This window comes from Papio anubis, chromosome 2 (assembly GCF_008728515.1).
Source record: "Papio anubis isolate 15944 chromosome 2, Panubis1.0, whole genome shotgun sequence".
Classification (NCBI taxonomy): domain Eukaryota; kingdom Metazoa; phylum Chordata; class Mammalia; order Primates; family Cercopithecidae; genus Papio; species Papio anubis.
Genome location: NC_044977.1, coordinates 114799558 through 114827133, shown reverse-complemented (window position 1 = coordinate 114827133; position 27576 = coordinate 114799558). Strand labels below are relative to the sequence as shown.

The 27576-nt window shown below is 34.5% G+C and overlaps 2 pseudogenes; both read right to left on the bottom strand.

The window, feature by feature from the left end:
* LOC101010183 overlaps positions 1-19516 on the bottom strand; it is a 92362-nt pseudogene extending 72846 nt beyond the window's left edge.
* Positions 19517-23151: 3635 nt separating this feature from the next.
* On the bottom strand, positions 23152-24387 carry LOC101009826 (annotated as a pseudogene).
* Between the last annotated feature and the right edge of the window lie 3189 nt (positions 24388-27576).

Sequence of the window (27576 nt, the reverse complement as noted above, 5' to 3'; positions counted from 1 at the left end):
GTGCATAATTTCTCACAAAAACTAAGATATTCAAGCAATGGGTACTGTGAGTCCCAGAAGGGCAGTACTCATCACCTATGGAGTTTGTCACATTTTCTATATTTACCATGGAATAAATAATGATTTTAGAGTTTTGGTAATTTTGAAAAATAAAGCTATAGTAGTTCCCCCCAAAATGTACAACTTTCTTTAAGAAGAAAATGTTCGTTACATCCCATAAAGTTTTATGAACATCACCAATATTCAGGAATAGTCCTGAGGGAGAAAAAGGGTATATTACAGCACAGAAATTTGTTAAGAGATGAAATCCAATATGGTAAAAAAAAGTCATCAAAACAATTAATAAAGATGATAAAAATTAAACAAATATTTGTTTATCCTAAATCCCCAGTTATTTATTATTGAGATAATTATCTTACTTCCGACTCTCAAATAGAATAGGAAAAAAAGACTAATGAGGTCCCCTCATATGGAGCAAATTTATAACATGTCAAAGACATTGAATATTAAATGTACCTTTGTAGTTTCACAACATTCAATTTATCTTTATACGGAGAACACAGCGCTGGCATAATTAGTGAGGTTTTATAAGGAGAAATGTCTTCCATTGCTATTCATATTTCCAGCAAGTTTAATATTAATAGCTAAATGGAAGGACATAGTGCCTGGCACCTAGTACGTATTTTAAAAATGTTTTTTGAAATGAATGTCGCTTCTTCCAGATCTTCAACTATCATTTTTTCAAGATCAATTCTAGGCTGAGCAAGAGTGAAATTGGAAGTGAGAGAAATAGATATTGCCAGGATGGTGAGGGAGAGAGAGGGATTAAGACAGACAGAGAGAACATGTTCTCCATTGCCCAGGACTGTTTAAGATGTGTATATACTGATGCAAATATCTGCATCCTGGCATTGGAGATAACAAATTTTGCATTCAGTTTGAAAAGTTGTAGATTACTGACATATTCATGTATGCAAATTATTTGCATAAACATTGTATTAAGAGAATACATGAGACAAGATTGCCCCTTGTGGTCACAGAGGGGTGAATGTGCTAATGGGACTATCACTATCACTGGCATTACATGACTCTACTTGGAATGGTGGCTCTTTATCTGGCCTCAAAATGTGCTCCTTGCATTTGTTACCATGACACATACTTTTCCTAACTTACTCATACATTGAGAAATATTTCATTTATCCAAGTGTAGTAAACCGTGAAAAACGAGCTCATGGTTTGGTCAAAGTCTCTCAAATTGTAAAAACACAATTGAATCACTGAGCATTACTAACATACCCCATAAAATCACACATATCAAATAAACAAACAAACAAAAAGCCAGAGTCAATTGACAAGTGGAGGTTAAATCCTTGCAACACATAGCAATACAGGTCCTGTGTTTGGTATCTGAACTTCTTAAAAACTTTCTGGAATTTCACCAAGTCTGTCTCATCAGAATTCATTTCCCCTGCCAAAGCATTCCATAAGTGTGGATGAGATAAAACGGCAACACAGAAACATACGGGCAAAAGGAGATCAGTGAGCAGGAAAATATGTTTCTTAAAATCTGTGCCGCAGTCATTTTTCTTCTCAGTTTTGTTGTTTGTTATGCCTTTGAATGCCCATAGACAACATTAAGAGTGTTTCTATACAGCAGCAAAAGAATAAATCAGTTCAGACCAAAAAGAGTCAATTGCATTAAGAAAATAACAACAAAACCAACAACAACATCAACAAATGATGTCAAGTTGTTTAGTGTTTCATAAGAAATTGGTTGATTTGTTTGTTTTGTATGCACAGCCAGAATGACTAGTGACAAAGGTAAGTTCTTCATTTACAATTTGCTTTACCTGTGATTACAAGTGCTTTAAATATCCATGTTCTATTGTGCTTTATGCAATGTTTACTGTCACATGTCCTCTGTTTTCCTCAAAGGACTATGTATGAAAACCGAGTGAGTTTTCATAAAGAGAAAAATGAAATTTGATACATGGTCTCGTGTTATAACTAGGCAGGCTTCCTTGAGTTAGTGAAATGGCAAACAGATATTTTTCTGAATATCACTTTTCCTAGAAACATTTATTTACTGTAGTGTATGTAATGTTAAAACCATTGATTTAAACTATTTTCGTACTTGATTTTTCTCAGTAATAAATTCTCAATTCTGTTTATTTTGCTCTTTGATTTTGCTACAGATGGTTGAATAAATTCTCCAAGCCACTGATTGGCAGTTGGGGTAGTACTTACTTGTCTCAAGTCCAAGATTTGCTAGGAAAAATCTATTATGCTATTTTGTTAAATAGTGCCCATACATTCTGAAGTATTCTAACCATCTAAGTTATGAAATAGAAAATTGCATCAAAAAATTGAATTAAATAAGCAAGAGCTTTAACAAAAATGTGCAGATGAAAATGGTTGTCTGTAGTGAAATGAAGAATCTTGTTGAAAAGTTTCATAATTGCTTTAAAGAAAGCAAACATGCACACCTTTTTAATTTCATAGCTAAACACATAATTTACATATTAGTTGCGCCTGTCAAATCTCCAAGAAAAAAAAATATACCTCCTAATGAATAAAGTTTCTTGGACATAACCTTAAGATAAACTATCCTTCAGGGCAACTTCAGCTCCCATAAATTGAGTCAAAACATGGGTAATCACAGAAATTAGAAGAAAAAAGGTGCAATGTTTCAAGAGAGGAAGCAAACTAGCAAAACATTCATTTATTCACATTTGGTTTTTAATTTCAAATCCTCAGATTCAACTAGAAACCTGAGAATTTAGAATGACCTGTCTTGCATTACAAAAGGCAGATTTCCCATAAAGATCTATTGAATTAATGAATAAATGAGTGACTGGATATGCTTAAAGCTGAGTGTGCAATATAAACTAACTGGAAAGAAAACACACTGTCTCCATTTGTTTGGGCTGCTGTAACAAAATGTCGTAAACTGAGTGGCTTATAAACAAAAGAAATTTATTTTTTATAATTCTGGAGGCTGGGAAGCCCAAGATCAAGGTGCTGTCAGATTTGGTATTTGGTGAAGTTCTGCCTTCTGGTTCATAGGAAACTCCTTGCAATGTCATCATGTGCAGAAAGGGCAAGGCAGCTCTCTGGGGCCTCTTTCTACAAGGGCACTAATTCCATTCAAGAGGGTAGCCCCTTCATGACCTAATCACCTCTGAAAGGTCCCAGTTCCTAATACTATTACATTGGTTATTAGGTTTCAAAATGAATTTTTGGGGGGCGCAAACATTCAGACTGTAATTCTACCAAATGGGTTTTTCGATATTAGAACTTTGAAATATAGTTATTAATAATAGTTGCTAATTTAGTCAACTAATATTTATTGAGCATCTGATCCTATTGGTCCTAGAGATACTTCAATAAAGACAAGGTAAAATAAAGTATGTGTCTTCTCCCCACTCCTAAAATGGAAATACAGGAGATGACATCAGAAATGATTAGTATCTAAGCAGAGAACTAAATCAGGTCCATGTGTTGCAGAATAGGATGGACTCTTCAAGATGATGGCAATTAAGCTAACATTTAAATGATAAGAAGAAAATAGCCATACAAAAATCAGGAGAATATTATGACAGACAAAATACAAATTTAAGTAAGGAGCCATTAGATTAGAATGTGTTTGATATCTGTGACTGCCATGGTAAAATGAAAGTAGGCCAGTATATCCAGAGGTTAAGGCAGTAATCCATAACAGATGGTGGGGTTCAGATCGTTTAAGGGCTTTTAAGAAAGGGGATAGGTGGGGTGATTTTCATCAAACAAATGAAGGGGTTCAAAAGGAAGATGTCACATATAGATATGTGCATACATATGTTTATTTATTTGTTTGTTTGTTTTGTCTCTGAATCTGGAGTAATTTTATCCCTGAATCTGGAAAGAATTCCAAGTTGGAAATAAAGACAGTTGAGTCACTACAACAGATATTTGAGTCATGAGGTTCCAGGTTTTAATCTAGAGACAAAGTATGATAAAAAGGAAACTGAAAAAGAAAGGGACAAAGAAAGGAAGTATTCAGAGGAAGCTGAGAAATTGATCACAAGCACAAAGCGAAGAAAATATTTGAAGATTTTGATATGTATTTTTTTTTCAATCAGTAATTTTTAAATAAATGATAAAAATTTTTAAAAAGTCATAATGTCATCTAACTTACATAGTGATTACTTCTACGGAAAGGTGGGTCAGTGGATTTGACATATATGTAAATTTATAGGAATTAACAGTATTAGTGACTTTTATTGGGCCATGGGGTTTTGCACATTTTTGAGGAGGATATTCAAAATAACTAAATATGTATTATTATTCAGTTCCTCTATAAATTCAGTTATTAAATCAATAAATATTATTCTTTATTTTGATTTTTAAGTTTCTGCCTAGAAAGAGTCCTTAAAATTAGAAGATCTTCCTGAAAATGTTAACGTCCATTTATTGCTGAATTGGTTTACTTATTTTGATGCAAAATCATATAAGTTAAATAAATGTCAGTAATATTTTCTGATTTAATTTTGAAGTTTTTTATATTAATCAAGAAAATTGATTATTTAAGATAATAGAGAGGGGGACAAGACAGTTTTCCCAATTATTTAGGTTAATTGTTTAGATGGTTATTTAATTCAGACATGCTAAATAGATTTCATCTAGTGAAAGTATTTTAAAATTTAAGCTGATGCTTTAAAAAATCACTTAACATGTTAAAATTGGGTAGAAAAAGTTAAGTAACATTATGGCCAATATTTTCTAATGGGATAATTTTAAATTAAATATAATAATTTTAGTTTTATAATATTAAGACTTGTTGAGTATTCTTCACTGGTAAAACTTACAAGTTATTTGTGAGTGGAACCATGAAATATGTGTTCATTTGTTTTCTGTGATGCAAATTGCCACATCACTCACATATTCAAAGTGTATTTTCCCTATGTCTAGTGTTTTAGTGTAGTTAAGAAACTCCTCATTTTAAAGCAAATGTTCACCCTTTATAAAGAAATAGACTAATTGGGAAGTCAAATTCATCATTTGAACAATAACTGAGCATGTACTACATGTCAGTTTTGGTGATATTTGATCCTAGTAGTGAGTTCACTGGATATTGTGCAATTAGTAACAACATTGATAGAGTATGATAGAGTTAATTAAGCATGCAGTATTTGAGCATATACTCTATGTACACAAACTGCGATATTTTGGCATTGTAAAGTCTTCCATGGTATGTGGAGTTGTAAGAGAACTTTCAAGTCATCCAAATTTATATTTCAAAGCATACAGAGGTCTCCTCTGTATCATCCTTGTTGCAGTTCTGCGCAAGTTGTGCAGACATTGAATATTAGCAACTGGCAGAAAACTCACTTTTTGGTAGAGTAACCCATTCCATTGTTCAGATTCTGGACATAACTTCTGTTAATTGTATCCTCATTTTTTTTTTGATATGATTGTAAGAGATTTTAGTTTGGTTTTAACTTTTCTTGGTTTATTTTCACATGTATTAGAGTTCTCGCCTTCTGAGGAACTTAAAATGTCAATTTTAGCATGTAACTCTCCAGAAACAGTAACTGTATGTTTCTAGTTTAATCTTAGTTTAAAAATATATGGTGAAGCACATAAATATTTTTATGCCTTTACAGTGTTCATTTTGTGTATAATTTTAATTTTTCCTTACTTTTTATATTTGTAAAAGGTAAGCACTGTATTATGTATATATTAAAAACATATTTGTATCTTTACATTTATGTCTATGTCTGTAAAGTGACTGAATCTCTAATTCCAAGGTCTTGGAAACCAATTATTTAAACAAAGTTCAATTTAAAAGAAAGACAAAAAAAAAAAAAAAAAAAAAACAAGAATTAGTTCAAATTAAAGACCAGTTTTTGCATTGGATTCCAGGCCTTACATTTTGCAAATTTGGAATTTTGCTTATTTTTTAAGTGAGGAAGCTGTACTTCCTGATTTATTGGCTCCATCATTGAAGAATAGATGAACTTGCATGTGGAACAAATTATTTTTTATTCTTACTTTTATATTTTTGGGAATTAGACCAGATTTTTAAACTCCCAAGGGTTTATGCAATCATATGTCAATAGCCATAAAAGAAACCGCTCTTGCAACTATACATAAATGGATTTATTTACTTATTTAGCATTCAGAGAATGTGGGACTATTGTGTGCCAAAAAGCTATAACATTTTCACAGAAAATTTAGTGTTTCTTCCTGCTGCCTACTGTAATTGATGTGATAAAAATAGCAGGCCTGAACTTCAGCCTATGTACTCAGAGGGAATTCTTCCATAGAGTTACACTGAATGAGGTTGGAGCCCAGCATATTTATTGCCATGGTAATATAAAGACATGATCATATTCCTGCCTATATTAGATTGCCAAAATGCAAGAGGCAGGGCATTTGCTGTATATCCATCTGTCAACCCATCAAGTGGCTCAGAGGTGAAACAAACATGGATGACCCAGATATTCCAGCAGCTTTTCTAATACCTACTTGGTATATCTTTGGAGAGGACAGGAAGAAGAAAATTCAATATTTTAAATTGAGATATTCATAATTTATTATCTATACCAACAACTCAGTATTAAAATTAGTAAGATGCATGATTTAGAAATGCTGATGTGGACCATTTCTTTTCAGGGAATACACTGGAAATTTTAATTAGGCATCAACTATGACTTTTCCAAGGATCAATGCAAGAATTTTTTAAAGTTAACTATATCTTAATATATTTTTACAGTATCATTTTTGCAGATAAAATTCAGGAGCCTATTTGATGTAGAGATTGTAAAAAAATGTTTCAAATGAATTTTTCCACAGTATTTCCACTCTCTTATCCTATTGTCCACAGTATTTATATTTATCAGTGATATATTCTAAGTATACTTATTTTATTAGGGTGTATTCCTGGGGGACTTTGAAAGCATAATGTTTTGTATGTTGTTCCAACAGCCAAAGAAAATGTGAGAGATGGAAACAGTTTTGTTTTGTTTTGTTTTGTTTTGTTGCAGTGATGAAAGATGGTTTAGAACAATGAGTACAAAGAAGCAATTGATATATTCTCAGGATGAAAAAATGTCTCTGAATTTTTAAAAAATCAGTTGCAAATGAAACCAATTCTATTATCACGATAGTAAGATGGCAGTCATCCTTAGGGGAGAGTACTGCATACATGCCATATACTGCTGTTTTCTAAGTGGCCTCTCTCTTTTGTCAAAAAGCCTTTGCACTTTTATAGACCATGGCCAAGAATTCAAAATTCTTCCAGAATTACTGGTCTTTTATACATCTACGGATATTCTCTGATAGTTGTCTTTTGCAACAATGATATCATCTTCTTACATTAAGTATATTCTAGCTACATGTCTGTTTGACTTCTGTTATATAAAGATCATTATTCTCTAACAGAATGTCTATTAAATATTTCATGTTTGGTGACCAGTACATTTTGAAATTCATCTACACAGAAATTATACTGATGATTTTGCGTGCTTGTCTATGCCTTTTTGTGAACAGGGCTTTGCAATCAAGCTCATTCTCAGGGTACAATTTATCAAAGGTCTCATGCCATTATGAATTTTAAAAAATTGGTATTCATCTGCCAATCTCAGTAATAACATCCCAACAACAGACTTAAGAGGGAATTCTCATTATTCTTCTTGCCTACATATGAGAAAATTGAGTGTAGGTGAGATTAAGTTGAATTCCCATGGGCTCACAGCAAGAAAACGATGCATCTGTGATTCAGTCTAGGCTATCTAGAAGAAGCATTTCTTTCACTAGGCAAGCTGCACTGGGTATCACTCAAAGTGTGAAAGCTGGACTGTTACTGGGGTCCTGAAATCTGACTGGCTTCTTTAGCTTAATTCCCATCAACACACACTTTCTGTTTAAATGACTATTATGTCATAATAAGATTTTATTCCCTTGAGGAGAAAAAAGGACATCAAATTTTGCTATAAAATTATGTGAATAGTTTTAAACAAAGAAATCTAAGAAAAGTTAAAAGAAAATTTAGAGATTTTCTCAATACCCTGCAGTCAAAACATAGAATTATATCTGCAGTTGAAGAAGTTGAATTTATTGCTTGTTGCGGAAGACAAATTCTGAGGCAGAGATAGATTATATATGTTACATAGAAAACTACAAAAGTAAAACAATGTGCTACCAAAGTTCTGTTCTTTGGACTCAATTAATTAATTAATTGAAGAGATATATATTACAGCCCATATTCTACATAGTGAGTTAAGTCCTGGTTATCTATCTGTTATATAAATATAAATGTATCATTTTGGTTAAAAATATGAAAGAATTTTCTGATAGCTTTTATGTATCAATTTTGGCTTGGTGACTAAGACAATTAGAAAAGTCTGTGTATATTTCCATACCATTCTGTAACATAAACACTCTACAACTTTTGCTCCTTAGTGTTTAATCCCTGAAACAGAGAAATCACTGCATGACAGTCCTGCTTTCACATTAGAAAATTGTTCTCTGAGCATATGAAATAGAAATGTAGTGGAAGACACTGATTTTAAAATGCTAATTGACTTACAGTATCTATTAAAAAGCCCAATTAGTCAAAGACTAAACAACCTGTCAAAGAAAGTAATAAAAACTACAGTAGCTGTGGGGTACTAAAGTATTTGACAATACGATTAATTTGAACATTCACACTTCACCTCTGAAGGTATGAGTAATTAAGGATAAGCTGGGGGCAGATTTCTTTATCCTCTCACTGTAAATCATTCATGGGGTAGTTCTCTTATTTCGGTTATCCCTATTTCCTGGTCCAGTACCCTTATCTTCATTACTGTAATCTTTACAAAGTTAAACAAATCATCCTTCTAGGTTGAAAGACCAATTTTTGGATATGAGGGATATGGGGGATTAAAATATCAACTACAATTAGTCTTACAAAAAAGTCATTTTTCAATAATTCTAAAGAGCAAACTAAGAGATTCTTAGAAAACTGCATCTAGAGAGGTTACACCTACTATTTCTGAAATCCTGACTTAAACGATCAAACAGCTACTAAAGTAGAGGAAAACATAAGGGAAAATATCATCCATAAAAGGCAGAACTTAAGAATTTCTTCTACATATAGTGCATATAGGATCAGATTGAAAGGAACAGACGCATCTACTCAAAACTGTCCTACCCGAGAAGATGGTTTCTTAACCACAAGATGTAAACAGAGCAGAATTTGCCCAAGATGTTAAAATCTATAATTTTCTTTTTGGCGGGATATATTTGAATAATGACACTAAAGACATGCTAAAGGAAAGACAGGCTTAAGGAAAAATAGGCCACCTTCCTTGGAACAGCACGCTAGCATTTAGGTTGCATTAGGCTTTCCAAAAGCAAATGGGACGATCTGTAATAGGAAGCAGCCCAGGCGCAAATCATTTAGCAAAAAGGTTTTGTACTAAGCAATGATGAAAATGGCCCCATATGGTACCAGGCATGGAAGCTGGACCAAATAGAAAAAATTATTTTAATTGTACAGTAAAAGCTCTCTGCTGGCACAGAGTCTTTCTTATACCTAAAGAAGAGATTAAGTAGAGAAATTTCAGTTCTGAGACTTAGAGAGCCCACCCCCTCAGCTTCCCTGGCGGCTGGATCACAGACCTAGTAACGGACTCATAGTAAGTAATCATCTAGCCATATAGGTCAATAAGAAAAGGCCACAAACATGGGGAGGAGTTATTGATATAGTGATACAGGCCAGTTTAATACATCAGTGCATTTTGAGGACACAGAATAGTTCCTATTACCCTTGGAGCATTACCAAATTTTGATTATATTACTCTTGCGTGTCTAAAAATGCAATACATATGAATAATCAATCCTACAAGTCACATATTTTGACCAAAATATAATAAAACTGGAAATTAATAACATAAAATATGAAACATTACAACTTATACACATCAAGAATGCACATTAAAAAATTTCTCATAAATGACAACTTATTTAGAGTAATTAAATTCAATAAAAGCATTACATATAATAATGTATGGGTTAAATCTATAATCAGAATAAATAGTCAGCTCTAAACAGTTGACATGTGAAAGAAATAAGTATCCAACTGAAAAATGTTTGCAATTATAATAAACATAAATAATGTTAAATAAGAAAATAAATATGGCGCATTAAAAAGGAGAAAACAATAGATAAATCCCAGTGCATGATGTATTAGAAAAGATAAAATTAATAAATATATCTAGGAGCTTTAAAATGACCAATGTAAAACACAAACAAAATGTTATTTGAAGATCGAGAATGAGAAACAGTTTAAAATCTTCAATAAATAAATGATGAAAAAAATATTTAAGAAACATAATTTCTACTTCTGTTACTATGGCAGGCCAGATATCCCTAAAGTTCTTTGCTCAAAATACATCTAGATTCTGTATACATTTTAACACTCTTCTAGACTTTCTAGAAAGTAATGGAAATGCCCTCCCACCCTCAAAGTGTCTGAAGCTATAAACGAAGCAGCAACTACTAAGGGATGAGCCAACTTTAATGGTGGATTTGTCTTTTGGGCAAATGCCTACACCTTGAACTGAAATAGAATTCTGTGTTTTGTGCCTGCAGGAAGAAAGGAGTTTAAGTTGACTCTTAGAAAACTTTATACTTGGAACTTCAAAGGTGGAAGGGAACGAGTAGCGGCTTATGACTCAAGGGAAACAGTAAAATTCTTGTGAGAAGAAGATATGATTAAAACTTCAGATTCCACACAATAAAGTTCATAATTTTAAAATATACCCAATACACAACAAAAAGACACTTGAGTGACTATCACTAATGGAATGCAAATATTACAACCCTTATAGAGTTGAATTTGCACTACATATTAAAATTGTATAGGCAGTATCTCATTCTACCTCTAGCAATCTATCTTTAAGATTAATTAGCAAAAATACATAAAGACACATATGCAAAATATTAATTATGGCTTTATTTGTAATATCTGAAACCTGGAAAACAACCCACATTTTATCTCTATGAATTGATGAAATAAAATCTGATATATCTCTAGGTGGATTATTATGAATGTATAAGAAAGATTGAGGAAGGTTTTTATATATTGCCATGGAATAATCTCTAGGATACTTTTTCAATGGGGGGGGAAAAAAAATAAGGAAAATACACAACAATGTTTACAGTATGCTTTACATAAAAACATTTTTTGTTTGGAAGAGGAATATATGTGTATGTATTTGTACACATATGTATTTGATATACATCTGTATGTGTCAATTTGCTTGTATTTACTAAGACAAAAATGGTAGAATAAGCAAGAAAATAATAAATGTATAACTATATAAGGATGGAGGAAACAGTGATGGAAATTAACTTCTATGAATTTAATTGCTTTATGGTTTTGACTTTAGAACATTAATATTTTACTTAAAAATAAATTAACAAGAAAAATAAGGCAATGTTCACAAACTGAAAGGGAATAGAAAAAAGGTTCCAAATGTATATCAAAATGATTGAAAATTAGTTTTCTTTACAACATTGACAGAGATTGATTTACTTCTATCCCAATTTGATTTTCAATCATTTATCAACAATGTATAATGGTCTTTCTTCCTTCTTGTTTCTTTTGCATTTATTGGTGGTAAATATCTTCATTTTATAAAACTTTCATATGTATATGAATTTTTTCTTCATCGGCTTTCTCAGACTTTTTGTTTTTCCAGGAATTTTTAATATCCAGATGTTATATTCCCCTAATACAAAATCATTGACCAAGAAATTATTTCCAAATTCAAAGTCATAAAGTTTTTCCTTGATGTTTTCTTTTAAAACTTGTATAGTTTTATTTGTTATATTTGGGTCTTTGATAGATTTTTGAGTTAATTTTTGTATATAGTATAAGAAAATGGTCCAACTTCATTTTATTTGTTTATAGTTATCAATTTTCCTGGAAAGGGAACTAATTTTTTAAGGAAATGTTTTCATAAACTATTTTGCCTCTCTATTCAACATTCCATTTGCTAGAATTCACATGACACATTCTCATACAATAAAGATTTTATATAATTTTTATTTTATAAGTTAAGAGAAAAGACAAAATGTCTTTTCTAAATTTTCATCATTTGTTTAGTCCACCATTCAACAAGAAACTCCAGTCTCCTCCTTGTGATCTAGTTATGCAGAGGAGGAGGAAGTAATACAAGAACTCTAATTCTGTTTAGTGAGACTCTCAGTTTAATGCTCATTCCTACACCTCACATTATATTTCTTGTTATTATTTCACTGTTTCTGGTTCACGTTATTGAAGAATAAAATATTGTCTGAGCTTTGCCCCTGGGAAGTGGTCCAAGAGCAGTATTAATTTTACAAAAATGCCAATTTCTAGATACAAAGCATGCAACAATGTATATAGGGTTTAAAAGTTTAATATGGTTAGCTAGAAAGATATTATGAAACTGCACATGCTGGAATTAACTTTCAACTATTATTGGAAGAAAAGAATTCCCTTCCTTTTCAACATTAAGGCTTTAATTAATTTTATTGATGCATACAAATATTTTCTTAATTATATATAATGCTTAAAAATATTATATTTAGAGATTTTTGCTTTTTTGATGCCTTTGCAATCATTAAACTGTGTTTTCTACTTTCTAAGTAATGACTTTCTATATTATGGCTGTCTTCCTCCCACAAAATTCTAATTAAAAAATAGATTTAGGAAATTACAATACTTGAAATTCTATCTTCACCTCATTCACTGGAATTCTGTAACACAGTTGCCTGACAGAATTTGGCTGATTGCTTAAATATCAGATTAAGTAAATGGCTCAGTTTCTTTCCCTCAGTTTAAAAACCACATTGAGGTCTTCCCCCAAATAAAAAGAAAAAAGCAAATATCCATTAATTCAAAATGATCTCTTAGCAAACTATCTCAGAGCTTTTTCCTCTCTCTTTTATAGTAAGATTTTCTTTTCTCTCTTACCCTTTAACCCCTTGAAATTAGGCTTCTACCTCTGACTATTGACTACATTATCTCTGACAAGGTTCACCAATGACCTCTTACCCTCTTAATTATTCCAGTAGACTATTTTCATATTCACATTATTTAGATTTGATGGCCCTTGACAATGGTGTCCCTTCCTTCCTCTGAAAGCCCTCCCTCAGCTTTTGAGTTAGCAATCTCCTCCAATCTTCTTCCTACTCCTCTAATGATTCCTTGTAAGTCATCTTTGTGGACTCACTGCTTCCAGCTCTTTACATGATGGTGAATCAAAGGATCTTGTTCTCGGCCCATTTAGCTCACACTTTGCGCAGTCTCAGAATATGGAAAAGACACTTTTGACTTTCACCATTATTGCTCATGAAGCCTGAGTCAATGAGTCCAGACATGAAGGGCAGGACCTCTGTGAGGAAGCACTCACTGCATATTGTCATGTGGATGTCTCCTACATAGGTCAGAAAGAACATGTCTCAGGCTACCCTGCTTCTCTCCTGTAATTGCTAGCTCAGTTACTACAACAAGCTCACTGGGTTTCTTAGCAAGGAATCTGAGTGTCTGTCTTAAATTTAGCATTTTACTCATTTTACCTCCCACGTCTTATTTATTAACAAGTCCCACAGATTCTAATCATAACATGTTTTGTGTAACATGTTATGTTACACATATGCATTTGTTACTCGTATGCATTTGTTACACATATGCATTTCCACTGTTGGTGTTTTGATTCAAACTTGCATCACCTCTCATTGAGACTACCGCTCTGACATCTGACTCACCTTGTCTACCCGTTTCCATCATCCATCTGTACACTGCTGCTGATTTTCCTTATAATGAGCTCTGCTCTCATGACTGCCATAATTGAATACTACAGTGGTTCCCATTGTGTACAGAATATCCCACCAACCATTTTTGCCTTATATTTTGCCATGTCTTTCTTCTTCACATACCTATAACTGGCAGCAAGCCCAGCTAATTACAGCTACTTTAATATACCATGTACCTCTGTGCATTTGTCCACTGGACAAAGAAAACTCACCTTTTCTATTTACTTAGTTCCCTGGCATCTTTTGAACAGGTTTTCAAAGGCTCTACTGGGAAAAATTATATAATTGCTTTGTGTATCCCTGATATCCTAAGACTAACTCCAGAATTCTAAATTCCCAAACAAGCAAATATCATCATCCAAGCACACCAGTTTGCATTTTACACAATTTGCTTCTAAGGCAACTAAAATCTTACGATGGCAAATCTCATCTCTGCTATGTTTTTGGACATCTTTGTTCATTTATATGCTAATTCAAATGGAAAGCAATATGTTGTAACAATGATGGTTATTCCAGAAGCCTGTGCACCTAATACCTTTTTAACACATAATTTAATATTGTAATTCAGGGACCAGCAGTAAAACTTGATTCCTTCTGTTGTTTTGCAAATCTGTTTATTATTTCCTTAAGGAAACAGTGTCAAACAGTGACTTCTCAGTTGAAGGGGCAACAAGGTCTTACAATCTGTTCTGGCTCATCGGACTTCTTAGTTATATACACAAATGTTGAAGAAAGTGAAATGACTGTGTAAAACATCAAGAAAAAAATGAAGAATGGAATATAAAGTGGAACTCGGCTCACACATCATAGAGCATAGTTTTCATAAGTGAAAGAATCACTCTTTAATTATAAGACTCACTAAAAGAGTAATTATTTTGGCTTTAAATAATGTTTTAATAAAAATCCATAATCAAAATATTTAGTTAGTAATTCTTTACAGAAACAATGGACTGATATTCTTATTACATTACTTTATAAACATTAAATTGATTTTAAAACCCTGCCTGTGTAGATTGTGAATTTCATTACTGTTATTGACTAAATAGACACTAGATACTAAAAATTTGAAGTTCCTATGAATACCAGTTACTTACGGTGGATGAAAGACAAAGATTAACTTATATTTTTTAGTCTGTCTGTGTTTAATAAAGTAGAACTAAATAAATGTAACTTTGTATGTCAGCATTTTTTTACTTTCATGTTTGCCAAGATTTCAGACTGTTTAAGTGGCAGCATTCTAATTTTAAATGATTTCCCATCCACTAGTCCACATTCAGCATCAGCATTATTAGAGATGATCTTTAAAAGTGGCTAGAAGTAATCTATAGTGACCAGCCATCACACAGTGATAGCACCACTTAGCCATCTCACTCACAAGGCACCTATCTTATATTCCCTTGTTCTATAGTTATTAACTGTGATTTGTTTCTCCAACATAAGTGTAAATTCCTAAAGGGTATAGATTATGTATCACATATCTTGATACTCCCAAAGTAGTATAAAACCCTGCACATAGCAGGTACAGAGTAAATGTTTGTTAATTTATTGCCTGGGATACAGAAATAATTAGAGTAATAGGGCTTTTTTTTTTTTTTTAAGAGTTGAACTTTACTAAAGAAGAAGAAGAAGATGTTTAAAATGTTTGGGGAATGAAAACAAAAAAATTAAAAGCAACATCTACTATCTAGATTGCCGGACATATAATCATATTGCCTTGAGTGAACAAAATTTGTGCTGTGCATATGGTTTAAAAAGACAACACTACAGAACACAAGAGACTCCATCGTGGAAACTCTTAAACAGTCTTTGAAGTTCTATATAGTGATTTTAGAAAGTGCTGCAAAAGAAGAATCAGTAGAAATATACGACTCTTTAGATAGGAGTGAAGGTGAAAGCATTCCAAAATTGCATCCAGATTTTAACTATAAAAGCTGAAGACTCTAAATCCATCAGATATAGGACACCTGAGATTATCCCAGCCCATTTCCTATTCAGAGGCAGACTAGCTATCTGGAATATTGCTGAGCACAGGGTACCTCCGACAATTAAAGGGATCAAGACCTCTTCCATATCTGAGAATCCTGACATATCAATCAGTTATGTTAGCATCAGTAAGAAAAAAATCTCAGAAGCATACAACAAGACACACTGTTTTCTTGAACACATGGTTGTGGATCAGCTAGGGTGGCTCTACTGAGGCTAATCAGTCAACTCTGCTTTAGGCTGTAGATGTATGTGTGTGTTGGATGACTCTGCTCGACATGTCTCATTTTAAGCCTCTAGCTAAAGGGTCAGTGCTTACTCAGTATACTTTCCTGTTTTGGCAAAGGTAGAACAATCAGGCTGGCTCAATTGCACAAGCACATTTCAAGCTTCTATTCACAACCAATAACATTCCATTGATCAAAGCAAATCATACGACCAAGTCAAATGGCTGAGTGTGGAGAAATACACACTACTCAATATGAGGCTATGTCAAGGATACAGAAGTATAAGACTACAACAGGGGAGTGAAGAATCAGTACCAATAAATCAGTTTCTTATATCTAGCATTTTAAAATTCCAGAAATTCTGGAAGCCTGTTATGAAATATTAATACATTCTAAATATTTATGTTTAATAAATTACTACTTTGAATATACAAACAAATACAATTATGACTTTTATAAGCTCATCTGGAGATTTCAAAATTCAAAATGTGAATTATTAGCATGGTAACATTAAGGGAAAAATTTCATTAAAAATGTTACAGAAAGGTTGTGTGTGTTTGCCAACAATGCAAGCCTAGGTCTTCAATATACTGATCATAGCCATGCCTGGTAGATGTACACACAGTGTACAGCTTCTATAGATTTGAATGTCTTATAGCAAGCTCATTTTACCTATCATGTTTTCTGATGATGCAATAGATATATAAGTCATGCAGAGCCATAACAAAAGTAATTAATGTAAGACCAAAGGTTCCTTGAGGGCAAGAATAAATCTTTCATTTTTGTATAACCAGTGTCTATAAACTCCCCAAAATATAAAAGCAAATGATGGTTGCATAAAGAATGGAGAAATAAACGTAATTTTGCTTTTGCAAATGTAATTTGAAGAAGGACAGTGTTAAATAGTGCACTAATTTTCCTATTAGACTAGATAGTTGTTTCCAAGGATGGAGCTGACTTACCTCGGTTCTTGTCAGTATTTAGAGTCTTCTTTTAATGTTTTAGGATACTTGAGGATAAGGTAATATAAATATTTTCTTGTAATATAACCCAAATGTTTTAAGGCCTCATAAACTTGCTTATTTATTCAACAAATATTTTAAAACACCTAGTCTGTTCCAGATAAAATTAGGGCACTCGGATACTGTAGTGGAGAAAAGGTCAGAAAAGATCTTTCCTCTTAGAAAGCTCACATTTTTTAGGATGAAAAAGACAATAAATTTTAGAAAGAATTACAATAAATAAATAATAATTTAAAGGGATGAATAGTATAATGATAATTAAAATAATTTGATGTGTTGGAGTGTGACTGGATATTTAATTTTGACTTCATGATTATGGAAGGCATCTTGGGAAACAGATATTTAAATTGAGACTTGAGAGAAGAGAGACCTGTAAATATTACAGGAACCCATTTCAGGCAGAGAGGGCACTTTGTGTGAAGTCCTTAAGATAAAAGTGAACTTAGCACATTTAAAGAAGAGACAGAAGGCCAAAGTGACTACAGCAAGTTGAGAGAGAGAAAGAGTAGAATGAGATGTTATAGACCAAGAGAATGCTTTGTTTGTCATGCAGAGCTTTATAAACCAGGATAAGGAGTCTTCATTTCAATGTAAATGATGAGAAGACATTTGAAGTGAGTAATGACTTGATTAGACTTCTATGTTTAAAAGATAATTAAGACTGCTATTTGAAAAATCAATTTTAGAAGGACGGGGCAGTCTGGAAAAGCAACAATCACAACTTTGACTTGAGTCCATTAGGAATGGGGTGGAGATAAAATTATAGCTTCAAAGTATGCTCTGTAGGTTGAGTCTGCAAGATTTGCTGTTAAAACTGAGATGGGATATTAGTAAAATAAAAAATCAAGATTAATTATTAGATATGTGGCTTTAGTAGTAGGGTAGATGGTGGTGGTATTTACTGAGATAGAGACAATTGGGGAATAAAAAGTTAAAGCAAAGTTCCATTGTTAATTTTAAGATTCTTATCAGAAATACGTGTGGAGAAATACATTTTAGATATGTGATATTAGAAAATCTGTATTTCAGGAAATGACCAGGGCTAGGAATAAAGTGTTATTAACATATAGACATTATTGAAGTGTCATGAGATTGAATGAGATCATATAGGGAAATATTTCACTTAGGGACTAGAACTGGTCCAAGAATGAGCCACATTGTACTTTAATATTTCAAAGTTGAATAGAAGAAAAGGACCTAGTAAAAGACACAAAATATACAGTCACAGTAGCTGAGAGAAGAAAGTGTTCAAGAATAAAAAATACCAAAAGAAAGCAAGAGAGTAAATAATAAAAATGTGACTGTATTAGGGTCTCAGCAAGAAAAAAATGGCATATACAAATTAATGTAGTTCAAGAAGATTTAGTTAAAAGACCTTTTACAAAGATATTTCCCAAGTGTCCTAGTTCATTTTATGCTGCTATAAGAGGAAAGCTTAGATTGGACGATTTATTATAAACAGGAATTTATTGTCACACGGTTCTGGAGCGTAGGAAGTCCAAAGCACTGCCATCTTGTAGTGGCTTTCTTGCTGGATTATCACATGGTAGAAAGGTGAAAAGACAATGTGTGTGAGAGAAAGAAAGAGAAAGGGAAAAGGGGGGCAAACTCATTCCTTATAAGGAACCTACTCCTGCAATAAAGGCATTAATCCATTGATGAGGACGGACTCCTCATGGCATAATCACCACTTAAATAATGTCGCTTCATAATACTGCTTCTTAAAACTGTCACAATGGTTATTAAATTTCTACATGAGTTTTGGAGGAGAAAAATATTTCAGTCATAGTACCAAGTGTAAGGGAATCTCAAGGATTAGTAATAACAAAGTTTCACTGTTAGATCCAAAGCAAACAGAGGATATAATGGTTATAGAATGTGAAGTGAGTTTCCCACAATGAAGTCTACTATTTTTAAAAAGTAGCATCGGTCAAAGAACACAATCAACTTACAAATTCTTATGAAGAGAATGCTGAAAAATTAAATATCCCCATCTAACTTGCATCTTGGCCTCTGGTCTTCTGTGGATGCTTCCTATTGGCTAAAGACAGCTGGAAACCAGAAGGCAAGAAATACAACTATAATCCATATAGATCAGCCTTCCAGGGCATGAAGCAAGTGGAAAGGGGTGAGGAAAGATTCTAAAGGGCCAAATAGGACTATAAGGCCCAGGGACTACTAGGTTTGGTAATAAGCACATTGTGGCTGACATTCACTAGAAAAATATTAGTAGATTAGTTGGAAAAAAAAAAAAAAAACTGAGTTGAAGTGAATTGAGGAGAGAAATTGAGGTGAGGTGTGAAGAAAGGACCCTGTAATTCTTAATGAAGAAATATGACTATAAATGGAGTATAAGATATAAGAGATGTAAGAAATTACCAAAGTAAGTTTAGGGTCTGCCGAAGATTCTTTCTTATTGTTGATGTTGTTTCTTGTCATTGTTCTTGCCATTTTAGGTTGAATATAAGAGGAATGATCTACAGAAAAAGTGAAATAATTGAAAAATAGGTAATAATTACGGAAGAAAAGATCTTGGGAAGATCAGATGAAGTAATCAAGACAGGGGCAAAATTTGGCCAGAGATAAGAACAAAGTAAACTTATATATAGTTAGAAAAAAAAAAAAAAGACAGAAAGGATGTGGATGTTTATGGGTAGGCTGGTTCTTTGCAGAATGAGAAAATAATGAAACTCTTATTTTCTTTGCCATTGAATGTGAGCAAGGAATGCAGAGGATGACTGGAGTAGAAGAAGAAGAAAACTTCAACCTATTTTGGATAACAGGAAAATTAACATAGTAGGAAATGCAGCCAAGATATTTAGGGATTAAGAGTGCATATTTGAGATATATGGCCCTTAATTCAAAGTAAGACAGCTGGCAAATTATTCCAGAAGACATTCGATGTCTTAGATTCTGGCACTAAAGAGATAGAATGTTATGCTTAAACAAATCTAGGCTTTTGTTATTCACATTTGATAAAGAAAGCAGCATGGGAAGTAAACAGTTTTGTAGAAAGAATTAAATCAATTGTAGTCTCTCATCTTATGCAGAGGCCATGAGAACATAAACTTGGTTACTGAGCATAAGAAAATAATAGGTCAACACATGTGTGGTCTCTAAGAGATCACCAAGATGCTACTGATGCAGATGATACTTAAAGATGAAACTAAGATGATACTTAAAGCAGAGCTGGAAGGTGAGGAGATGGCAAGGAGGGAAGATGGTTGAAGGTTGCATATTTAATATAATTAATAAAGATATTCATTGTAGTGCAGCTGAAATGATGTAGAGACAAGATGAAGGAAGAGAAAAACCAAGATTCTGGAAGGATCATCCATATTGCCAAGAATGTTGATTATAGGTAAGAGTCAAAATGCAGAAGTGAACAAGGGAAGGCAGTAAATAATAAAGTTAAAAGGAATGGCTGCCAGAAACCCTAGAGTTTGGAGACATAAAGGGAAATAAATTGCTTAAAATAAGCAAAAATGATCAGGGAGGATTTGTATCTCAATGCTGGGACCTAAGGTGTGTAGACGGTGAGAGGAGAAAAAGAAAGCAAGTAAGCAAGCTTTATGTGAGAGGGCTTGGTCAGGCCTGAGTGGACTAACGTGGGGCAGGAGGGGAAGCTTCAGAGATATGGTTAAGAACATAAAGGACATTGCTGTTGATAGTGATCATTGGCCACCAGAAGAAAAACTCAGAAAAGGAGGAAGCAATTGAAATTGGGTCAGGCAAATGTATGCACAGAGTGATAAGGGACTGTGTGGAAGGGCCTTTACGCTTGGTTTGTTGTAGTAAGTAAACAGGAATATGATCCTTGAAGGAGTTAATCCTCTCAACATCTTAGGGAAAGCTGGCTCACCAATTTCAACTGAAAGCGCAGGGCCACAGACAACTTATGCAAGTCTTGTGGGTATAAATGTGCTAAGTTTAACATTAAGGAGCTCATTCTGATGGCTTTGTAGGGTTGTTCCTAGTAGAATATAGAATAGATTCAGCAAAAAAATCACCATAGTTATTACGTGCAGGACTCCTCAAGAATGGCCTCATGTGAGTTCAGAAACAAACACAGTATCTGGCAGAGAGTGATACTCAATAAATACTTGTTGAATGAAGAAAAGTCATATATATTCTTCAACTTTAACCTCCTAGTTGAAATCTGCTGGCTCTAAACCATTTACTCCAGCTCTTCTTCCGAAGCCATTGGCCAGCACTGTCCAAGTGCGCCACTGTTGGCCTGGCTGCCACGATCACTCTGCGGTGACTCTACAGTCCTTGAGTTCTAAGGCAGGAATGGAGAGAATGACTCTGTCTTTGCCCCTCCTGTCTGAAACAGCCCTGGTTTCCTTAGCCTTCTCAAGATCCTTCTTCAATCCATGCACTGTAACATCATTCTATGCTCTAATCGGAGGGACATTATATTCTCAGCCATTTCCTTCTTCCCTTCCCCTTACAACTTTCTCTTCTGCATGCTCTCACTCACAGCTCCTGTTCTTTCTAGTACCATCTTTTCTTTCAACATCAAATGATGCAAATAAATAGTTTGGAAATCACTTGCTAAATACATCTGTTTCTTGGTTAGATGCATGAAAGTTTATCAAGAACTTGTTATTTGATCAAAATATCTAAAAAGAAAAGTGCCTCCTCTCTCATTCTTCTGTTTTCTCCTATCTAGTGTATATGATAGGGGACAGAAATAAGTTATTGCTATCCATTATTTCTTCTTGAGGGGAAGGGGAAAACAGCTCACATTTAATTGGGACATTTTAAAATTGTACAAGTTTTTTTCTTTTCTTTTCTTTTTTTTTTTTTTTTTTGAGACAGAGTCTCACTCTGTCACCCAGGCTGGAGTACAGTGGCGCCATCTCTATCCCCTGAGTTCAAACGATTCTCATGTCTCAGCCAGCCTCCTGAGTAGCTGAAATTACAGGCATGCACCACCACAACCAGCTAATTTATTTTATTTTTAATAGAGATGGGGTTTCATCATGTTGCCCAGGCTGGTGTCAAACTCCTGGCCACAAGCGATCCACCCATCTCAGCTTCCTAAAGTCCTGGGATTGCAGGCGTGAGCCACTGCATCTAGCCGAATACTTTGCAAGTATTTTGATACCTGCCCCCCACATTTAGTCTCTTAAAATGACAGGAAAACACCAACCAATCACAGGTTTAACAAGTTTACCCTTTCCATTTCCATTTGTAACACCCAGTATTCCTTTGAAATATGAAATAGACCTGGCAGTGGCCAAGAGTAACTTTCTGCCTCCTACCCTAAACAGAGTTGAAAAACTCAGGTTCTCTAGTGCTGTGTTGCAGTGGCACTTGTCCAGAATTGGTACTTCCCCATAGTTGGCGGACTTTAAATGTAACAGTGAAAACAAATTTTTTTCCCCTTCACGGGAAAGGAAAACAAACAAACAAGCAAACAAACAAAAAGCACTCTTTAAAATCCAGCAGATTTGGCTGTGAGGTCCTTCCTCCTGTCCCATCTCTTCAGGATTTTTTTTTTTCCATTGAAGCAAGAGAGATGAAAACCTAACCTGAGTTACAAGATAAACGAAACAAGACTGCAGTGACCAGGAGCAACTGGGATTGTCCTTTACCTTCCACATCCAATGTATGTGCTTCACAGCAAAATGACAAAAATAACAAATCCACAAAATATAACAGCTAGAATTACAAGATCGATTCATCCAAGGGTGGTAGAAGGCAGGAAGGAAAGGTAGAAGGGTAAACATCACAGGGAGAAAACCAAAATATTCAAGTCAGTCCAGGCATAGGCATTTGCAAATGATAGAAAATAGCTGCAGAAAAACCTGTGGTCCTTTCACACTCAACGGTGGTGTTAAAAATCCACACACTGGGCTGGGCACAGTGGCTCACGCCTATGATCCCAGCACTTTAAGAGGCCAAGGTGGGCAGATCACCTGAGGTCAGGAGTTCGAGACTAGCCTGGCTAACATGGTGAAACCCTCTCTGTACCAAAAATACAAAAATTAGCTGGGCGTGGTGGCAGGCACCTGTAATCCCAACTACTCGGGAGGCTGAGGCAGGGGAATTGCTTGAATCTGGGAGGCAGAGGTTGCAATGAGCCGAGGTAGTGCCGCTGCACTCCAGACTGGATGACCGGGCAAGACTCCATTTCAAGAAATAAATAAGTAAATAAATAAATAAATCCACACACTGGTGCCAGGAAGATCCTGCCTTACAGGCACCAGAGACAAACATTCCAATTCCTCAGAGAGAAGGGAATAAGCAGAGGGCCCTTGGCAGAGTGGGTCCTGCCTTCCCTTGCAGGGGTAGGTGAACAGGGAAGAGAGCTGCCACAACCTTCTCCAATCTTGCCCATCTCCTTTGGATGGCAGGAGACTCAGCGGCCTGCAGCAGCCTTCAGTTTGGCAGGAGATAGAGGTGGTGATGGGAACTTCTCTGCAGAATTTGAGTTGCTCAAGAAAGACTGCAGGTAGACCGCCTTGTGGAAGAGTCTGTTGCTTAACAAGGCCACCAAGGAGAAGAGGCACAACTGGAAGAGGCTGATAATATATGAGGGCTGCATTGCTGTGAGAAAAGCCAAGGGCAAACCAATCCAAAGCAGTAAGGACAATTCCTTTCTATGTTAGACAACCGCTGATGCATTTCAATTCGTTTATTGAACCAAGGATATTTGAAGCAGTACAAAGAGAGAGAAGTGACATGTGCAAGAGACTAACCAGCTGACCAACAAAATGTATGGGAAGGAGATTCACAAATATTTCTTGAATCAGGAAAAGAGCCTACAGCAAAAGGGTGAAGACCATGTCATCAAAAGGGTGAAGACCATGTCAGCAATTCCCACTAGGGAATGGGTGAGGCTTTCTCCCTAATACCTCAAAAGCCAGATCAGCTGTATCCTGGCATCAAATGGCATTCACAGCTTTGCAAAGCACAAACCAGTGGATAACCCAAAGAGCACTGGAAATTGTCGTGAGGAAGAATTCCAGCCATAAGCAAACATCTCCATGTAATGATCAATAAATCAGTCAATAAATCGGGCTGTTACTGACTGAAGCACAGGAATAAATATCCCATGAAACAAGAGGAGATTGAAGCCCATTCCAAGGGCAACACTGTAAAATTCTCCTAACAATATGTGGCTCACTCTCTTGCTTCTGCTCTATACTCTGGGTTCTTTTCTGTGCTAGGAGGCTACTTGACCTTCTGGGCACAGTGGTCCTGGCCCTGGGAGCACCCTGGCAGGGCTGGCAGTCAGGGTTGGAGGAGCTTATTAGGGCAATGGTGGCAAGGGGACCAGCCAGAGACCCGGTGGTGAAGCAGCAAGTCCTTCATGATGAAAGATTTGGGGGCACTTCTCTCTCCTCTGTGTATTTGATAATATGGGTGGTGAAGAGATGGCTGACTGACTGTCAAACCATTCTCCAGGACCTTGACAGGGGAATCAAAGACTCCATTTGGGGTGTTTTTACCATCTCAAAACTAGATGCTCGAATCCAGCAATAGGGAGAGGCGCAATGTCGAAGAAAGGCAAGTAGTGTCCTAGCCCAGAGAAGGGCCCAGGTATGCATTATTTCTTAAGGCAATTGCATAGCAGAGATTTTATTCAGATTTGGAATGTATTCACCTATTTTTGCAACATTACCATATTTTACTATTCTGATAGCGATGCCTACCTAGAGGAGTTGTTGGGGTGAAATACATGAGCCAAATTAAAACATATTTCTTAACTAATGATCAGATCTAGATAAACTTAATTTGGTGGGAATTTTTAACTTTGTAGTAATTTACTTCAACTCTTAAGTAATTCATAGAGGTGAGGTGTTTATACAGTAAATTATACAAATGAACATTTTTAAAATGAAATAAAATAGAATCTGATGAAAACTAATCCTTAGATATCAACAAAATATATTTTTATTATTTGCAAAACCAATTTTTTAAATTAAATGCCTGATACAGTTTATGCTATGATATGAAAAGAAAATTTGGTTCCTTATTTTTTCCTAGAACTATAATCATTATTAAATTCATATAAATTATTTAACAATAAACAAAGAACATAGAAGATTAAAAATATCATTTTAATCTAATAATTCAATGAGGTTGTAAAAACATAAAATCTTATGTATTGGGAGAAGTCATTTAACTTTCTATGTCTTTTCTTTCCTATTTAAGTTAATACTATTGACATATTCACAAGGTTGTTGAAAGGTATGAGCAACATAAAAATTGTAAAGTAGTTTAGAAATACGAAGTGCTATGTAAGTGCTTGAAGATGGCTATGCTTCTGTGAAGAAAGTCCAAATTTCTATTTATTTTATCAGTACAAAATGAAACAGTCTCCTATTACTTGAGTGTTATGACAGAGAAATCAAATGCAAATTCTTTACATAATGAAGAAATAGTTGACTTAAAATGAATGATGACATGAAATTTACATATTTCAGCTCTTACCTGACCTTTTCATATTATCTAAAATCTTTCCCTACAATAAATGGCTACTTAGTCATCTAGAAAATCAAATTTAGTTGGGCCAAATACTTTGTAATAAAACTGCCCCATAAACTAAACTGTCCTCCGAAGAAACTATTCATGAAAAGAAATATGAGTTGAAATATTGTCCTTGGGGGAATAATTTAAACTTATCCAGATAATTATTATATTGATCTTTGCAAAAAACCCTTTAGTCAGTTGGCCCAGTGTGTGGCCCTAGCTGACTCCTTTAACGCTGAGCCTCAGCTTCCACAATTTCAAAAGCAAGGAGAGGGGTTAAACCTGCCCTAAATCTCACAAGGTAATTGGAATGTGATTAGATATGTGGGTGTTTAACATATTTCATATATGTTTACATGTAAAGAATAAAGATGCTGAAAAACTATGGCTCTCGCTGCTTTATTATTTTGACTTTGAATCTCTCAGGAAAAGCAAAATATCAAGTTGTTACATTTACCTTACTTGCTCCCTCTCTCCGGAGACAAAAATTCAAAATAGAGAAATTCAATTAACAAACATATTTTAATTATTCTTCGTTTACTTTTTTAAAGAAAAAAAACAAAGAATTAACTAGTAGACATAGATTCATATAATAAAACATTAAAGCCTAGTGAGAGCCTATCAACTTTGATGATATGTTGCAAACTGTGCAAACATTATATTTAGTTTTTAACTAGTTTGTCTCTCCTGAAGTTTAGTCACATACATTGGCACCCCCAAGTCCTGTTTGACTTTGCCACCCTTAATCATACCCGTAAGTGCTAGATGTGGGTATTTATGAACTGACAAAGGAAATTTGAATTTTTGGTATATATCTCAGTAGCCAACTTAATGAATGTATATTTCCTGAGTGAGCATTCTTTAGAAAATTGAATTCAATTTATTCAAACAATATAAAGGGATAGAAAACAAAGAAAAAATAATCCTAGGACTGTGGATTTAAAAGCAACCACTGTTAAGTTGGTGTGTGTGTGTATATATATATACACACATATATATGTATATGTGTGTGTGTGTTCATATATGTGGGTAGTATATAATAAACACAATAGTGTATTATTTTATTTGTACAAAAATTAGATTATCTTATAGGTGTTGCTCTGTAACTTACTTTTTTCATTTAACTGCTCATAAATCTGTCTTTCTATCATCTACCTATTTGTCTTCATGAGCATCTTTTACAATTACTCTTCCAATCCAAACTTCTACAGTGGGGTGTAGTAAGAAACAGTAGACAGCAAATCTATGAATGTCAATTCTCAAAGCCCAGGACAAGAAATGGACATCAGGAAAGTTTGTCATCAGATAGCAAGACCCAAACCAGCAAGCTCAAGTTTGGGGGAACACTGTGGTCCAGTGAAGAGAGTATGGTAATAATAAGAGCAGCTCAGTGGTAGATGATCAAGACAGTTTGTGTGTGTGTGTGTGTGTGTGTGTGGTGTGTGTTTTATTAAACATAGAAAATTGGGTAGAAACCTAATTATCAAAATTCAAATCTGAGGCTGTATGCAAAGCAGGTTGGGGAAGAAAGACATCCAGATTCAGGAACAAGGAAGAACTCTAACAGAGAAAATTGACATTCTCCTCTTTCCTCAGATATATTAAGCTCTTCCTCACACAAAGCTTTCAAATATGCTTTTTCTTCTGTCTAAATATATTCCTCCTACCATTTCTTACTTGACTTCTCATTCTCCATCATATACTTTCCTCTGAGGAGTCTTCCAGGTTTCTGTAAGCTAAATTAGGTCCCCCTAACATCCTTTATTACCAGTTAGCTTTGATGCATAACAAAATAACCCAAATTTAGTAGCTTAAATAAAAACTATTTATTTCACTCACAATTCCATGTATCAGTATTTTGGCCTGGGTTCTGGTGTATGGTTCTTCTGCTAGTCTCAGCTGGGCTCACTCCTATCTCTAAGGTCAGACACAGGTTCTGAGATCAATTGGCCATTTGACTTAGACCTGGCTGGTCCTGAATGCCCTGATTCACATATTTGGGGTTTGGCTATCTGGAAAATGGA